Genomic DNA, 17,236 nt, shown 5'->3' with positions numbered 1-17,236 from the left:
CGAAGGGACCAAGCTAAATTGTTAGTCACAACCGTGCGAAGCCAACGTACGATGAAGCCAAGCAGAGCATAGGGGAAATTATTTGCAGTTTTGATTGAAGTGTCGCGGTGATTGGTTAAATACGTGACTCTGTTGATAAATAAGAGAAGACGAGTTATTCTACAGTGTGTAGCAAGGGTAGGTAGGTGAAGCTGAGCTCTCGGGCCAGAAATGCTTCGACGGAAACTGTACTCATATCGAGCATACATCGAGTCACACGCCATACAGGAAAGCCGCGAGTGTGGTGTTTTAAGTTATCATGATGAGTAAATAGGTTGACTAGAGGCACATTCGGGAACTCTAATATGCGGTGTTGCTTGTAAAAGCACATATATATATATATATATATATATATATATATATATATATATATATATATATATATATATATATATATATATATATATATATACTCACTCCAACATATATGGAGTGATCGTTTTTTTTTTTTTAATTTATACGGATCTTTCTTAAAGAGATCGTCCGTTGCAGATTCGTTACATATCGATGGAGCCGCATCAGACTTGGACTATATTTCGCGATTCCAAGCCGGCACTTGAGGTGATCGATTCGGCCCTTAGACGAGGACCCTACTATGTCCTTGCTCAAGAGGTGATCGAATCACACGATGTCCCCCTAAGAGCTGGTGCCATTGCATAAGGTTTCAGTGGATTCCGAGACACTGTGGCTTACATGGAAATGAGCTCGCCGATGCGGAGGCAAAGGTGACACACAATAATGCCACGCCAGTGTCCATCCCATTTTCACGACTTGACCGGCAAGTCGAAACACGCATTCCACTAACTACCAAGCATTCGCTAATTAATTCCTTAATTATTTACTTTACGGCACATATGACAATTTACGAATCGCAACCAGTGAGTTTGCAAGTTTGCAAGGCGTATCCACTAGAAATGAATTTACAGAATTACACCACTTCGGAGATATGCGCCATCAAACTTACCGTAAAACAATGCACTGTTGTTCCACTTACTTTCTTTTACAATATTAACGCTCATTTATGCATTGAAGCTCAAAAGTAACTGGAACGCCCATGTAGAATTTCGTCCCACTCTATCGGAAATAATATCGCGAAACTGGTGCTAATCCCGGGATTTCATTTCAAGTAAATACACGTCTTGCAACATCCCCGGCTACAATTCGAAAATTGCAATATGTGCTGCAAAGTAATTCAATAAGAATGTTATTAACGAATTTCTGTTCATTCGTATAACACCTTTCTCGTGCTAGTGATGCCCTCGTAGATTACATAGCTAAAGGACAAATATTATGCGATCTGGCACTGGAGATTTCTTCTTTAAAATTCCGTAAAACTTAAAAAAATATTATCACCCCGTAGTCTTTGTCGGGAGGCATCGGGTCCCGGGCGGTCGTCGCACCTTCCGTAATACGAGCCTGGTGCCCAGCTATACTGAAGAGTCAGGATCGTGATGAGAAGCGCCCGAAAGTGCCTTTGCTGGCAAAGCAGACGCTCGCCGTCTGCTGTACAGCAGACGGCATGCAGACGGCCAGCGTGTGGCTGTGTCCAGGGACAAAGGCCACACGAGAGGAAGGTATTAGGGCTGTCGGGATTGCCGGACAGACGAGCCTGAATGAGGCTATACTTTCGAGAATCACAGAGAACAAGTTTCGCGAGGCACTTTCACAGTTCCTTCAAGAAGAATGGCTGTAGGCATTTATTGAAGTATGCTATATTATACGGTGCGATAACACCTGGCGAAAAGAAACGACATACATACATACATACATACATACATACATACATACATACATACATACATACATACATACATACATACATACATACATACATACATACATACATACATATATACATACATATTGCGTGCGTGCTCCAGAGTTCCTGGATAGCCCATCACAACTTTAGAACCCCCACCGCATGAGAGGTGCCTCTGTACTGTGACGTGCTGTGAGCATCAGATGTACATAAACATCGCATGCGTAGATAGCTTACTGCATACTTTTCACATGTCATTTGCAGACACGTGCACGAGCGCGCGCGCGCTATGTCTCTCTCTCTCTCCCTCTAGAACTTCCACAGGGCTACGAATTGGCCAGTCGCGCAATAAATCAATCAATCGGTTGGTCTAATCAGTCACTGTCGGGTGACAGAAGTCGAGTTTGACTTACAAGGAGCGAGCAGTCGCTGGCTGTCCTGCACCGGAGAACGATTGCTTGGGTGCCACAGTCAGCCACAATTATACTCGTGCGTCTGGCAAGCGTTGGAACGGAGTGCCTTCTCGCGTCCGAAAAAGAACCCCCCAAGGTCGCAAGCACGCTGTGATTCTGCACTTGCTGTCACTATCGCCACGCTCAACGCTGCGTGCGCGTGAGGAGGCCGTTAAACCCTTCCACACGTCGTCGGCGCCATCTTGCCCGCGTGTCGACACCCTAGCTGGCGTCCAGTGTCGATAAGCTCGCGACCAGCGGCCACACATGGTGACGCAAGGAACAGCGCGGCATTTCCAGGAAGTGAGCGACGTTAGGAACCTTGCCCATCTCGTGGGCTTTCGGCAACGGTACGGCTGCAGATTGCTGGCACAGCACGCTCTTTGAAGCCTTCCGGCATCTCTGTCGCAAGGATCCTTGATCTCTGCCTCGTCAAACTGCACCTTCGCAGCTTCCTTGCCAGGGTGGCCTTCAACACTGCACTCTGTACATGTAGTGAATGAACTGGACGAAACGGAACATCTCTGGGTAGGAGACGCGCATGGGACAACGGCGACTGTGGGGCTGGGCGGCGGAAGTGCACGACATATATACCTGCACCAACCAATGGCATCTGTATAGTAACACGAAAGCCTTAAGGAGCGCGTGTCGCAGAAAATCCGGTGTCGAACCATGTTTTCGAACCACTCCTACCCAGGCCATCCTTATTGGACGACAAGAGGACATGAATCTACAGTGACTCAATATCAGCTGTTAGGGCATTTGCCAAAGGAACCATATCCGAGCTGGCCTTAGGGATACTAGGAAGCAAGGAGATCAAGCCACACGCATTGGTCTGGTTTCCAACCCACATGGGAAAGATCGAGGGTGCCCCGCCCAACCTCAATGAGTCGGCACACGGAGCTGCGCGAGGGATCATCAACCGCGTAGCTACCGGGCAGCGTGACGCTGGGGGTACTGACAATCGGGACTCTCCTTCCTCGTACACCGAAATTGCTAAGCACTTTTACTTGGCTCGGAGGATCTACCCCCTCCCACATTGCAAATTCAATAGACCTCAGGCTTTGACACTAAGGCTTCTACAGACGGGGGCATACCCAAACCCCCTACTTCTTCACAATATGTATCCAGAAATTCAGACAGCAAATGCATGTGCACTATGCAATGACTTGGCGAATTTACCTCACATGCTCTGGCGATGTCCCGCGTTACGCGGTGATGAAAGCAACACTTCTTCACGCTGGAATGCGGCCCTACACAGTCCCAACCTCGAGGAACAGTTATGGGCTGTCCAACGGGCCCGCGACGCGGCGGAGAGGCTCGGCCTCTCTGTCCCGACGTCCCGACGTGGGAGCGGCCCGCTGCGCGCCAGTGCGCGCCCTAAAGGACCGTAATAAAGTTTTTCATCCATTCATCCATCCATCATACCCAGGTCATTCATGTGACGCATGGGATTTACTGAAATAATTGAATTTTTCAAGATAAAATAGGTGGAAAAACCGTAAACTACGACTTACGCACAACCTACAAACATGATAGCTCTCGGACTGTAATTTGACTATACGAGAAAACATAATTCTGTTACGCGGAAACTCAAAGAAAGCTATGTTACAGCGTTTCTACCACTCACAAACCAGCCGCGGCGTCCGCCATTTGCGTGCGCCGGCGCGCGGGTGTCTCGGGGGCCACAGAGTGGCGCGCCCGGTTCCTTGCAATACCTCCAGCTGGCGCTCGCCTCCGTCGCACCGCGGCCCACGCAAGAGGCCACGTTTCTACCGCAAAGCTGGTATTCGTGCATAGCGTTCGCGGCCAGCGTTTCCCGGTAAACATTACGGTTACATACGCTCCAGTTGCCGGGAAGCGTGAGAAGCAGTCAGGGATCTTTGAATACTATCGCGTTCCACTCTTAAAGGCGAAGCTTAAGCGTCCTCCAAATTATTGTTGTGAAAGTCGGGGGTCCGTCCGCCCAACGAAGGTTCCATGAATGGTGCCGTGCCAGCTGCCGGGAGAAAGAAGGGTTCCGAGCGATGGTTAAAAGAACAGAAAAATGTTTATATTCAAAACTATACATGATTCAGTTTTACAAACACGGCTCCAACTATCGGAGCACGCTACATGCTAGAGTCTGCATGTCCGAGCCTCTCTCTCACAGCCATCCGGATCCGCTTTTCATGCCCTTTATTTCCCTCTTTCCCTAAAAGCAGTTAGGATGACATCACAGAATTGAGCTACCGCGCCCTCTCGTGACGCCTGCGGCAGAAAGGATGTTCCACATCCGCCGCCAAGATCTGTGAGTGGTGGCGCTGGCTAACATTCCCAGGGTTCTGCTAGGAAACATAAATACCCAAGAAAGTGGATGGAAACGGCGCCGCGGTAGCTCAATTGGTAGAGCATCGCACGCGAAATGCGAAGGTTGTGTGATCGTTCCCCACCTGCGGCAAGTTGTTTTTTTATCCACTTTCATTTCCACTAATTTATCGTTGCTTTATTTCATTTATTAAGCACAAGTAATTTCCCCTACGTTGTCCTCCTTGGTGTCAGTGTTTGTTGGCTTCTGATGACATGACTACATATATATATATATATATATATATATATATATATATATATATCTTGAGGGAACAAAACAAATCAACAAAAAAAAAAACTAAAAAAAGAAGAAACCCAGCGAACGTCGCCGCCATACCACCAAATGCGTTCGGATACGTCTGAGACGTATATGGGCAAGATGGGCCAGTGGTAAGAGTGCTTACGCACTATCTCACAAGCCCCACCGAGGATTTTCTGCGGCAAATTTTCGCAGTGAGGAAGGACCATATAGCGTTTTTAATGTTGTCATATTGGAATCGCTCCTCTCGCAGCAGGGAGAGAAGAAACTCAAGGGTCAAGTCGAAGAAATAGAGAATTAAGACGCTGTCATGTGTATACAGGCAGTAAATTTGACAACTTTTCGTGTTTTGTATGTGTGTGTGTGTTTTGTTTCCCCCCCCCCCCCCCATTTTTTTTCCCTCTTGAGGGATCCAAACTTCTTATGCTCAGTGACCGTGTGCGGACGGACGGAACAATTGTTTGTTTTACCTATGAGTATCAGTGTACGCGGTTCGAAAGTTCTTTATTGTATAAAGAAAAGTTACAAATGGGGATTATACATACAAAGGGAGGTCCCAGAGTCAACAGACTGTACAGGGGACCTCCCATTAGAAATGAGTAGGATATGCAAGTACAGCTGTATGCAAGCACGCAAGATACCGTATTAAATTAGTCATAGCTAACGCTGTAAAATATATAATGACACAAAGTAATTATTAATATAATGATAACGATAGCATTATTATATTGAGTGCAAAAATTTACGGAGGTGTGATTTGAATGTGTGAAAATGAGAGACCATGAGCAAAACGAGAACAAGGTGAAAGCAGGAGTTGGCTCCTGCTTTCACCTTGTTCTCGTTTTTTTTTATCGTCTTGAATTCCCCTCCCCCCAACTCCCGCCTTCCACGTGTTTTCCCTATAAATGAGAGAGTATCTTAATATGACAGGGTAATGAGTTCCAAAGTAGTGTGGCTGAAAAATTGGTGGTAAATTTATCGTAATTAGTTCTAGGTGTTGGTAATAAATATCTGCTGGTACAAGTGAAACGGGTAGTTGTGGAGTGTGGATACTGGCTGTTAGTAATAATAGGGAATGGGAGCTTTGCGTTAACAGACTTATGAACAAGTATTCCAAGTTATTGAGTTTCTGTAACGATAAAATACCGTTAGAGCTGAGCAATGGAGATGTTTACGATCTGTAGCTGCTAGGTGCAATTATGCGAATCGCTTGATTTTGGGTATGCTGTAGTGGGGATGAATGTGTGGGATACGTGTTCCCCCGTGATGATATGCAATAATTAATATGCGTGCGAACAAAGGCGTAGTAAAGGGAGATGAGTGTCTTCACACTAAAGAAATTGCGAACTTTACTTAGTATTGTATTCCCGTACGCTGCCTTCATTGTTAATGATAAAACATGCTGATCAAATTTTAGCTGTTTATCTAATATCACTCCAAGAAACAGTACCCTATCAGTAGGCTAAAGTTATCAGATAGATAGATAGATAGATAGATAGATAGATAGATAGATAGATAGATAGATAGATAGATAGATAGATAGATAGATAGATAGATAGATAGATAGATAGATAGATAGATAGATAGATAGATAGATAGATAGATAGATAGATAGATAGATAGATAGATAGATAGATAGATAGATAGATAGATAGATAGATAGATAAAGTAGGATAAAACAAAGGTTAGCGATGGAGACACTGAGATAAGCTTTTGTTTAGCTGAGAAAATGACGAAGTTAGATTTTGCAGTATTAATGTGTAGCCTATTTAGTCTGCACCAGGTTACAATGTTAGCTGCGTCGTGGTTAAGCTTGAACATCAATGAATCAAGACTTTTGTCTGAAGAGAAGATAGTAGTGTTGTCAGCGTAAAGGCTACGGTCAGAGGACTTTAGGCACTGTGAGAGGTCAATAACTTATATTAAAGACAAGAGAGGCCCTAATATAGATCCTTGTGGTAAACCTATGTTAGTTGTTTTAGGGTCTGAGTAAGTGCTAGATATTGATACAGTATATTCTCTATCTCTCAAACAATTACGTAATAATCGCAGTGCCTGGTTAGTTATGCATATAGTCTGATTCAGCAAAAAGTATGTTATGAACAAGTGAACAGAACGCTTTAGAAAGGACAATAAATAATGCTCCAGCAAAATTTCCAGTGTCAATTGCCTGCCGAATATTGTCTGTTAGAAATATTAATGCTAAATCAGTTGAGTATACCTTCATAAACCGAAATTGATTTGGTTATAGGATACGAAATTTTGATACATAACTTGTTACGCGTATTACGATTAGTTTTTCGACACTTCTACTAAAGAACGAAAGTATAACAATGGGGCGGTAGTTAGATGTTAAACGCTTATCACCCTCCTTGAAAACCGGAATTATTCTGGCCTTCTTCAAAGAACTTGGATAGATTCCTGTCTTAAAGATAAGGTTCACTATGTGACAAAATAGTTCAGATATTAGGTATGCTATCATCTTGTAAGAGATGGGCTGAAATTATTAAGACCAGACCTTGTATTTTTTTAGACTGGAAATGACTGTGACTATGCGTTCAGGTTTCGCGGGATGAAGGAAAAGGCTATGAGGCACAAGGGGTTAAGTCTCGGTCAATGGATCGTCCCACCATTCATTATCTGCACAGAAGAAATTAATGAAGGAGTTGGCAATTTCGAAGGGATTATCAAGGAGAAGATCTCCCGACTGTATCATAGTTATTTTGGTATTGCGATTGGATCGACCCAAAAAAACAGTTTGATATACTTTCCATTGTTTTTCATATCATTACCGGCAGACTTCATTTCATTCTCATAACGCGCAATTTTAGCCTGTTTGAGTAGTTTTCGTAGTAAATTAGAATATTTGTTATACCTTTCGTGAAGTGCAGTGTTAAATGGCTGTTTTTTTGTAGATGTTATATTTTTTCCGTAAACAATTTAGCAAATTGGTGGCTAACCATGGGGTACGAGAAGCTCAAAACGCTTTTTTTTACAGTTCATTACTACCGTGGAATCTGAAATAGCATCAGAAATTATTTTTGAAAATGTGTTATAAGCAGTTTTAGGGTTCTCACCTGCCGTTACTGGGGACCAGTCTGAAGCGGCCATTAATTCAATAAAAATTAACGAACTAGTCTTCTTTCTGGTGAAGTTTGTATCGGTAGTGCCAGCAGTAGAAGTTAAGCGCACGAATGTTGGGTGGTGGTCGGTTGTTGAAGCTTCGACAACACCCCAATGAGGGTTAGTAAGAAGATGGATAATATGTGGTGGATGAGTGTGCCCTGTTTATTTTTGAAACAACGAGTTGGAAGCGTAATTAGGGTTTCATATCCGAACCCATTGAGGCAACTAACGTAGTCCTTACGTGGTGGGTTGGATGCACCTAAAAGGTTAATTTTAATATCGCCCATGATAGTAACATATTTCTGCTCGAATGCTAAATTATGCAGCAGCTCACCTAGAGCTAAGCAAAACACGCTTCCAGATGATGAAGGTGAATGATAGATGCAACCAACTAATAGGTTTTCCTTATCTTGTGAAAAAAAAAATTATCGTGAAAGTCGACCCAAACAGATTTGCAGTTCGCCACGTTGAGTGTCAAGTCAGATCGCTTATGGAAACGCAACTCCGAGGATACAAAAATGGCAGCACCACCATGATTGCTGTTATCCCGGTGGCAGTATTCAGAAGAGTACGAAGGAAAGCTGTAAAAGTTATGGTGATATGCGCAGAGCCAGGTTTCACTAACGCAAATAACAGAGAAATTATGACGGGTAGATGATAAAAAATGTTTGATGCCATCCATGATTTTTTTGCAGGCTTCGCGCATAGAAATGGAGTAGTGAACGGAAGGGCGATGAAAAATAAACCTCGAGTTCTTCACGTAGAAAGTACGAAGCCATTGGACACAACTTAAAGATTGAAAGTTGGAAGGCTTACGCAACGTAGGTAATAATGGACGGATCAGAATCAGAAGCGATGCGAAATACCCGCCTGTCGGAAGATTTCTGTGCCTTGATCTGACAATTTTAGATGAACTGCCAACCTTCTTCCTTCTTTAATGCCCGCGTCCTGGAGGACAAACGCTTATTGTCTGGCGACAGATGCTCATTGACGAATATCGTCTGCGTGCTCTTTCCTGAAAACCCTATACTTCGGGTATTCAGTCGGGACCTTGGCGCCTTCTTCGTGAATTCAGTTTCTTTTTTTTTGCTCGAGAGCAAAACCGTACGATTACATTCCTTTGACCAGGCTTTCCTGGCACGCGATGCCCTGCGTCGACATCAGTGGCTGAGACTGTACGGTTGATTTTGTCGCCGATGGCAGTAAGGATTTCGGTCACCAAGTTAAAGTGACCTGTGCTGTTACTGTTGTTAGTAAATCAATAAACTTCTTTTTGTAGCGTCACATCATTTTGCGTGCTGTTTTGTCAATATTGTTTACTATGTAAATCTATTCGCCCGACCTGGCTCCTCCCTCTGACTGCCATGTTTACCCCAGTCTCAAAAAGAAAAAAAAAGAAGACAAAAGAAAGAACACCCTAGAGTGACAACTTGAGAGTATCCTTGACGCAACTGATGCTGCAATTGAGCGTCCACACCAGCAGACAATTTTTTTTTATTATTTGCAGTGAGTTAAGAAGCTGAATGAGAGATGTCGCAAGTGCATTGGTTTTCTCGGGGGAACATGTAGAATATGATGCGGCAGTTGCAGCTTGGGTGCTCAGTTTTCGCTGGGCATCAGATTCGACGCTTATGAACGTTCCCCCGTAAGATTCGGTATCGCAGAACCAAAGAAGATCTCAACAAACTCCGCACGGTCAGTCAGCGCGACGAATTACTCGAAAAAATCCTTCCGGAGCTTGAGTATACTATACGGCCGGTAAAGAAAGTTACGTCCCTTTCAGAAACCAGCTTCCAAAGGAGCGCTCATGCTGCAGCATTCGCGTCTCGCGGATGCAAATGAACGTTATGTAAAAAGGGAAGTGGGACCAAATGGTCAGACAGGCCTAATTGCCAGTTTGTCCGTGACGTACCGCTGAATAGAAAAGAAAAAAGAAAAAAGAAGACGAGGCAAGAAAGAACGACCAAGGGCCCCGCAGATTGATGCGAGAGGAAAAAAGCTTATAAGACGACGTCGACGTTATACACGAAAGGGAAACAGGAAACTCGGGGGGAACGCTCAAATTTACGTACGACAACTGTATACGGATGTATACACATGGCAGGGTAGAGAAAAACTCAGACGCTGGGCGGGGCATGCCCCACCGAGGAACAGAGAGCGTCCGTAGATTTGTGCGACGCCATGAGCACGTATATATACGGGCCCTTTAACTTGTGTCCCATCGTGGAACCTTGACGGCGTTCGTTGTTGTTGGTGAGCATGCGGGCAGCCGAGAGTAGTATATATATACACCATGTTGCCTGCCACAGCTGCTGCGTGTCATGCACGGGTACCAAGCGTGCATATACGTGGTGGACGTACGCGATGAAAGTAGCACGGGGGGGTTTGAACGGGAAGCGGGAAAAGGTTGACCCATGCAGCGGCCAGATTTACGTACGCGGATGACACGTAACCGTATAGCTGCAGCGACGAATCTGTAAACAGAGGAGAGTATTAGCATTTCTTTTTTCACGCGTGCGGATATTTATTATTGTTCTTTGTCCGCCGCGCGGTGGAGCTTTGTCCGCCGCGCGAGGTCGTGGGTTGGACTCCCAGCCGCGACAGTCAGATTTCTGCGAAGGCATGACGAAGAAGAAAGAAGGAAAGAAAGAAAGTTTACACTTAAAGATATAGGTGCACGTTGAAAGGGGGGGGATTCGCACGAAGGAACCGAATCGCCGATCGTGTTTGCGATAGAACCTGACATGTCTATAGTCTCGTGTGTGCGAGCTTACTCGAAATTTCGGATGCGAATCAATTAGACTTTGCTTGATTCGATTCGCATTCGATTCGGTAACATCGCTATTCGAAGTTGACGTCGAATATTCGTTTCGTTCGAAGATGTAAGGGGTGACGAACACTTAGTGGAGTATCGAGGGAGAGATGAACGATGTAAAGAAGCACATGTTCCGAATTATTCTTTCGATATTCTTATCTCGCAATTGACTGCTGACATAAATTGTGCCTGCGTGCCGCCTCTGTGTGACGCTCGTGCTTGCTTTACTTAGTCCTGGATGTACTCAAACTACGTTCTTGTAGCTTTTCTTTTTGTATCCGGGGTACATTCCCTGACTGACTGGCATGCCTATAAAGCATTTCATTAAAAAAAATGATGGGGTTTGACGTGCCAAAACCACTTTCTGATTATGAGGCACGCCGTAGTGCAGGTCTCGATCCGGAAATTTTGACCACCTGGGGTTCGTTAACGTGCACCTAAATCTAACTACGAGGGTGTTTTTGCGTTTCGCCTCCATCGAAGCGTTTCGTTTCATTCTGTTGGGGTATAGAGCTGCGTTTACGATGCTGCCCGCAAGCGTCAGTTCCTGAGTGGCTGTGCGGGTGAGACAACGCCCCGCTCAGCAATTACCATTCATTCAAGAGGAATATTGTGACACGCTGACGAAGAAGATGTTGCCAGCTTGGTCGGAAGAAGACGACGCTCTGGACTTCGCCCGCTGTCTACCATCTTGTCAGCTGCTGCAATTATTGTAAATATTCTGTAAATATACGTCTGACTGTTTTTAACCCCGTGACAATGTTTTGCTTTTAGGTGTACCCTATTATTATATGGCCATCCTCACGATATGCTTGCATCCCTTCGTAACAATTTGCTCCGCTCTAGTGCTATGCCTTTTCTCTACTTGAAAGAACGCTGCACGCATGTCTGTTCACTTGTGGTTCGCTTGTTTCGTCACTGACATTGCCATGCCGCTCCAGATAGCTGAAAGCAGTTGTTGCTCATTTACAATGGTACTCGGTTTTCTGGGAGCGGTAACACGCGTACGCGTCAAATAATGTACATGAGCTTTATTTTTTTTCACCGAACGCGCATCGCGCTAACTTCGCGCTTCACTTTGCTTAGAAATAAATTTAAAAAAAGAAACATCGATAGTCTATCGAATATTCGGAGGACCTATTTCTCGAATATTCGTATTCGATTAAACAACTTCGCCACTTGAACGCCCCCTGTAGACATTCTGGACGACTGCGAACGCCGACTCGTCAAAACAGCTACTGCTGGCAACAGCTGATTGCGGCGCGATTCTCTTGTCAGCGGAGCCGCGTCCCGCTTTGTACGAGAATTGAAACGGCGGTACCATTCCCGGATTGAATACACCTTTAGGAACCACGGATGGTAGAAAATTATCCGGAGCCCGTCCAACAGCAGCAGCAGCAGCAGCAGTAGTAGTAGTAGTGGTAGTAGTAGTAGTAGCAGCAGCAGCAGCAGCAGAAATGGCAGCTGTTGTTGCTGTTGTTGTCGTCTGGCACACAGCGTCAGGGGCCTGGTACGCACAACAGTCCAGAAGGGAGGTAGATAGAATGGTAGAGGCCCGTCCTCTAAAGCGTCCCAGAGGGGGGAATCAAACTTAGGTCCTACGCCAACGTACGGCAAGGATAGAGGAAGGCGCTCTAACCACTGAGCAATCGCGCAAAACTTCGCTCATTTTTAGGTTTCTCGTGCGCCGCGCAGACTCTGAGAGTCGCGACGACGGTTGCCCACATATTTCGGAGGCCACGTCCAGGCAATGCTGCAGCGGGCGAAGGCGGCGTTGTGAGGTGTTTAGACATCTGGAAGGCGTCGTCGTCTGCTTGTGCTTCGCGCAGTATATTTTGTTTGAAAGCGAAAACCCTTCTATTAATTAAAAAAAATACAATAATTCCTTCTTCACTGGCGCTTTTCGGCAATTCTGTCCTCCTCAGTCCGCACATGATGGCCGAATGTACAGCAAAAACATTTTTCGAATAGAACTATACTATAGGTTCTGGCGCGGCTGAGCGCGCAAGGCACCCCTTCATTACAGCTCGTAACATCCACACGGTTATAGGTAGAGGTTCGTAAAACAACTTTCCTGATTGAAGTTTTTAGCTAAGTGGAACGGTGTTCCAGATAGCTATATATGTCTATTTGACAAGGACACGTATTTATTGTTACCAGTACTTAATAAAAATTGAAAAAAAGAAGATTCGATCATGTGTAACTTCGTTCCGAAAATTTGCAGTTTTGCGCTGGACATCGTTCAGCATAGGTAGTGGAAAGTTCTTTCAAACGTTTTTTCCCCTTATAGGTGGAATCTAAGTAGATCGAGGTTCATGCCAAAGACTGTACAGTGGCCTTTGCAACGAAACATTCCGCGTTAACCGCTAACTGGATCGACTGCGCGTTTTGCTCTCCACTACTCCATGGTGGTCACGTGGGACAAGTAGTAGTTCGCCTAGAGTCACCCGGGAGCTCCCAAGAGCTCCCTTTGGGTTCAAAACTGCTCCCCTGTCTGCTATAGGCTCCCTACGTGTATCACTATATGCGCACCGCCTGAATGTGTATCGGGTGTCATCCGAACGAAGCTTGTGTAGTCTTTCATGCCGAGCAGCGATCTCAGAACCTGTCTCCGCCAGCCACCTTCCTCTCTCTCTCTACTCTCTCTCTCTCTCTACTCTCTCTCTCTCCTTTCACGGCTGTACGATAAGCACGCACGCATATCTAAGAGAACGGGGTCGACCCGCGTACGCGTAATCTTTCGATTTCGTCAGGCCCCACTCGGCTTCGCTTTCGGGGAGTAGCGGGGGGTACGCATGCGTAATTTTCCGAGCGATCAGCTGATCTTCACGTGCCTGTCTCAGGCTGCGGACACTGTGCGTGCAGCTGGGAGGCTGCGCGCTGTACTGGAGTTTTTTTTTTTTTTTCTCACTTACATCCTGCGCCGGGAAACTGCTTGAACACATGGTCAACGAGCGGCTCACCACATATCTCGAGAAAAACGATCGCTATCCGCACACCATGTTCGGCTTCCGCCAGATGCTTTCCACGCAGGACGTCCTCTTCCAGCTAAAGGAAGATATTCTTGACCATTTGAGCAAACACAGCAAGTCTTCCATTCTAGCTCTAGACGTAAAGGGCGCCTTTGGTAACGTGAGCCACGAAGCCATTCTCCGTAACCTAGAAGATATCGGCTGTGGAGCCAAAACATACGCCTACATGAGCGCTTTCTTCACCAACCGTACGGCCACGGTGGGGATTGCCAACCTCCGGAGCAAGACATTTCACCTACCTAACAGGGGTACGCCACAAGGTTCGGTAGTCTCGCCACTCCTCTTCAACGTGGCCCTCCTCAAACTTCCCCGCCTCCTAGACACCGTCCCAGGGATATTCCATGCTCTATATGCAGATGATATCACACTGTGGACGAGAGGCACGAGCACGGGCGAACAGGAGACCCGTCTTCAGGAGGCGGTCAACATCATCGAACGATACCTCAACACCTGCGGCCTCCACTGTGCCCCAGATAAATCCGAGCTGTTAGTGCTCGGGGCACGCACCCGGGGCCGGCCCCCAAGCCACGACGCACCGGACCCACAAGTCCTCCTTCAGGGAGTCCCGATACCGAAGGTCGACTCACTTCGAATTCTCGGAGTCGATATAGACAAGGACGGGTCCGGCTCCGCCACACTCCCTAGGCTACACAACACCGTGGCACAGCTTACTCATCTGATACGACGGGTGGCCAATCGCCGCAATGGCCTCTTTTGTAATATAATATTTGGCCTCTTTTTCAACTTTTGTAATATACTTACCATTTGTCTTGCCTATGTGTATGTACCTTTCTTTATTGCAGCGTTTTCATCAGTTTTCATCAGCATCATGATCAAAAAGTTAACAATGCATTTTGTAAATCTACTGTACATATTATGTTTTTTTTTAATCTCTTTACCATTGTGTACATCACATTTGTATTTATCTTTTGTACCTCTGTTTATTATCATCGGATGTCAACTCAAAATTTAGAATTGTTACTGCCGTTATTTATTTTTTTAGTTACTTTTACCGATGTTTACTTTGTATTTTCTTAGCCCCTCCCCTCTATAATGTACTATGTACCTTGAGGGTAAAATAAATGAAATGAAATGAAAAGAGCACGACACCTTGCAAATGGTACAAGCCCTCCCTTACAGCCGCATTACATACGGAACTCCTTACCTCAACCTGAAGACAGCCGAGAAACAAAAGCTAAACCTTCTCATACGAAAGGCCACGAAGCTCGCCCTAGAACTGCCGACAACCGCCTCCACTGACCGATTGCTTCGCATGGGAGTTCACAACTCCTGGGAAGAACTCGCGGAAGCGCACCTCATCAACCAGATCGAGAGACTCAAGCTAACAACCACAGGCCGAGCAGTCCTCCGACGCACAGGATACGTAACCAACCAAGAACACGATGACGAATGTAAGGAAAAGATCACGTCGAAGCTCCGAGAATGTCTACAAGTTCTTCAGATACCTCGAAACATGCATCCAGGACACCATCGAGGCAGGTGGCTCGCCAGGGTAAACGCCATCAGACGCAAGCACCGTAACGACCCGCAGGCGCGCTACGTGGACGCAGCCAAGTATCCGGGCCGAAATGCCTTCGCCATCAGCGTCACAGACCACAAGGGTACGACACTGGCGTTGGCGACCATTCTCGCCAAACGCGCCGACACAGCTGAGGAGGCCGCTATAGCACTCGCCACCCATACAAGTGAGCATGCCATAGTGGTCTTCACCGACTCTCAAGCAGCAGCACGTAACTACATGAAGGGCTGGATCTCTATAAAAGCGATCAACATACTGAAACGTGGCGACACTCCTCCCCCCTACACCTGCATCATGTGGGTTCCGGGACACGAGGGACTCGAGGGGAATGAAGCGGCACACGCCGCGGCCCGCGCAAGCGTCAACCGGGCCTCCCCGCACGAGATTCTAGGCATGTCCCACCCACCCAAATCAGCGGAGGAAACAGAACCAATACCGCTAACGTATCAAGCACTACTGCAGCACAATCGCCTTGGACGCAGGGTATACCCTCCACCACATCCAAAACTAACGAGAAACGAAGGCACTGACTACAGGCGACTCCAGAGCAATACCTTTACCCATGGAAGCTTACTGCATCATTTCCACCCGACGCTATACAGCTACACCTGTCCACACTGCAACGTGCCAGACAGCCTGGCGCACCTCCTACTGCAATGCAAGAAAACCCGAGAAACCATCACAGCGGCACAACTAGCAGCCCCAGCAGACGCAGACCAAAACCTCGTCGCTGAAACGTGGGAGGCTGCGATCTCCAAACCTGACCTGGTCGACCAGCGCGAACTCGTCGCCCGGGCCCGGAGGGCGATCCAAGCCAGAGGGTTCCTGGAATAAGGGACCCTCCCACCTCGACTGACAAGTAACTGCTTCAAATAAAGGTTTCATTCTCTCTCTCTCTCTCTACATGCCCGCGTAGCGTCGGTTGCTTCATTACAGACGAACTCGTCTTCTCCTTATTCGGCCCGGTGGAAGACTGGTTGATTGATTGAATAACTTTTATTTCTTTTGTAACATGAAGTTTGTCCACAGTGAGCAGACCCCATAGGGACTTATAGCCCAATGGGCTAGTTTGGGTGTAAAAAAAAACATTCTCTTTGACAATGGCAATTCAGACAGTGTAAACAACATTGAAAAAAACCAAATGCACAATCCTCAAACATTAAATCAACAGTTCATCAACAATCAAGCATGTAGTCAAGCACACTGCCGTCTCTGCGATATGCCAGGGTGTTGGCGCCCTTCGAAGAGTTACAATTCTCGCTTGAACCTCGGCTTCTTGCAGTACGTCGGCGACGCCTGATTGGACGGCACGTCGCAGGCAACACTCTAGGTTAAAGCGCTTCGAGCCACGGTTCCACATGAGCCACCCGAAGCACCTGGAGTCGTCTGTTCCCCACAGAACGCATAGCTTCGATCCTTGTGTCGTGCGGTTATAACGCGGTGGCAGTAGTAGTAGTAGCAGCAGCAGCAACAGCAGCAGCAGCAACAGCAGCAGCAGTAGTAGTAGTGTTAGTAGTAGTAGTAGTAGTAGTAGTAGTAGTAGTACGCAAGCGGTCACCCCGCACGTCGACACCTCCATGCCCTCCGCGATTGCCTAGTGGTTATGGCGTTGCTCGAGGTCGTGGTTTCGTCTTCAAGGTCGTTGCTCGAGCACGAAAGTGCGACATCGGGCAATGCAAAAACTCTCGTGTACTTAGATTTAAGTGCGCGTTAAAGAATCTTAGGTGGCCGAAACTAATCCGGAGTCCCCCACTACGGCGTGTCTCATAATACGATAGTGGGGTTTCTTTTCCCCCGTAAAGCAATATAAAATTTAACGCATCCGCCACGATGCGGTGGTGGTGGTGATGATGCTGCTGCAGTGG

The sequence above is a fragment of the Dermacentor andersoni genome, chromosome 8 (genome assembly GCF_023375885.2).
Source record: "Dermacentor andersoni chromosome 8, qqDerAnde1_hic_scaffold, whole genome shotgun sequence".
In the NCBI taxonomy this organism is placed as follows: domain Eukaryota; kingdom Metazoa; phylum Arthropoda; class Arachnida; order Ixodida; family Ixodidae; genus Dermacentor; species Dermacentor andersoni.
This window is presented reverse-complemented; position numbering follows the sequence as displayed.